We start from the raw sequence: 2,089 nt of genomic DNA on the forward strand, positions 1-2,089 counted from the left end.
TTGGGCTTATAATATATCGTTGGAAAGGTCTTTGCAAGCCCCATCCAATTACACTATTATTGGACCCATATCATGGACCAACCAAACTGGATTTGGCTGTTTTCTTAAAATAAGTTTTCAAAAACAGAGAGAAGAGAAAAGAAATAAAAACTTTCCGCAACACTAGACCTTTCCACACTTTCGTTTCATTCGATTATGATTTGACGTGAAAGGTACTCATCACCGGGCTTGGTTTTGGGGAGACACAAATGGGTGTCTACAATTAGTAGCTTTTAATTTACCCATATTCAGTTTGGAACACATATAAAGGCATAACACTAACGCTAGCACCCAAATCACACAATGCATTATCAATCATTAGATTGCCTATATGACAAGGGATATAAAAACTACCCGGATCTTTTGATTTAGGTGGAGATTTATTATGAAGTACGACACTACACTCTGCAGTGAAAGCTATTGTCTCTACCCTGCAATGTAGAATTAGATATATTAGTACTATGCTTTAGCCCTGCAGGGCTAGTAGCTACATTGTCAGGTTTAACGGAATCAAGATTAGCATTATTTAATAAAACAGGTTCATCAACTCTGGGCATAGAGGGCCCTTCATAGTTTGAACCACTCCTTAGAGTAATTGCATAGGCTTGATCCGTAGGCCTGGTCGGCTGTGCCGGCAGAGCTCCCTGTTGGCGGGCTTGTAGAGTAGCGGAAAGTTGCGCAATTTGATTGCGCGCCCGATCACACAATGCATTATTAATAATTATATTGCCGATCACTAGTAGAAAATATCAAAAAGGCAACCCCTAATTGGAACCGGTTCAGTCCAAACCGGTGCCAAAAATGGCCTACAAAATTGGTGGGAAGCTGAACACAATGCATTATCAATCATTAGACTGGCGATCACTAGTAGAAAATATCAAAAAGGCACCCAGTAATTGGCACCGGTTCAGTCCAAACCGGTGCCAAAAATGGCCTACAAAATTGGTGGGAAGCTGAACCAGAATAAAAGGCACCGATTCACTTCAAACCGGTGCCAAAAACATAAAGGCCACCGGCTTGAACCGGTGCCTAAGTGAACCGGACCTTTTAATTATTAAAAAAAAAGGCTCACTCCGCCTCCCTTTAAATAATTAAAACCCTAAAACTAAACCTTGTTCTCCTTCTCTCTCCTCTCACTCCGCCTCCTTCACTCTCTCCTCTCCCTTCTCCGATTTCTGCTCTCCCTTCTCTTTCCTCTAGCTCTCCTTCTCGATCTCTCCTTCCCAATCTCTTTTCTTTCTCTACAACAACAACACCACCGCAACAACAACAACAACAACACCGCAAAGCTGCCACCACCACCGTAACATCACCGCCACAAAGTTCGATTTCCTCATTTTTTCGTCCATTTTTACCACCACCGTAACATCATCACCACCACCAGCGATTTCCTCATTGTTTTCGCACTTTCTCTCCCCCTCGTGATGAAATTAAAGGTTTTCAGGTTAAATTCGACCATGAAAAATATAGAGTTTTCATGGTCGAATTCGACCTTTATAACCCAAATTTAAGCTAATTTCGGGGGTTTTGGGTGTAATTCGAGGTAAATTCTCTTTTTTTTCTCACTTTTTTTTTTTGAGATTTTTGGTGGAATTCGAAGGTTTGAGGGTAGTGTTTCTGGGTTAGCTTTGCGTTTTGGGTTTAATTTGGTTGTCGGTGGTTGTGGTTTCATTTGGTTGCCGGTGGTTGTGGGTTTAATTTGAGGATTTTTTTTTTTAATAGCCGAACACTATTTTTATTGGTTCCATATTACCAGATTTTTTGCTATTGTTTTTTGCTTTAATTTGGTTGCAATTGTTTTTTTTTTATTTTATTTTTTTTATTGTTCTATAATGTTTAAAAATTTCAGATTGTAGTTTATTGAGGATTTTTATTAATTTTGGTGTCCAAATTTGATGCAGGTTTTACACTCCACACAGAAAAAGGATTCAAATATCAAGATGATGTAGATTTTGGTGTTTTAATTCGATGTTGTAATGTAATTTTTTTTTTTCTGAAATTGAAATATAATGTATTAATGTAATGTAATATAAATTTTTTTTTTCTGTAA

General features: G+C 38.2%; 1 long non-coding RNA gene across 1 annotated transcript; it reads left to right on the forward strand.

The window, feature by feature from the left end:
* Positions 1-1,144: 1,144 nt before the first annotated feature.
* LOC145638094 (uncharacterized) lies at positions 1,145-2,089 on the forward strand. The gene is made up of 2 exons (XR_014114616.1): positions 1,145-1,582; positions 1,941-2,089. It is a non-coding gene; the product is annotated as an uncharacterized LOC145638094 (long non-coding RNA).

The sequence above is a fragment of the Chenopodium album genome, chromosome 7 (assembly GCF_948465745.1).
Source record: "Chenopodium album chromosome 7, dcCheAlbu1.1, whole genome shotgun sequence".
NCBI lineage: Eukaryota > Viridiplantae > Streptophyta > Magnoliopsida > Caryophyllales > Amaranthaceae > Chenopodium > Chenopodium album.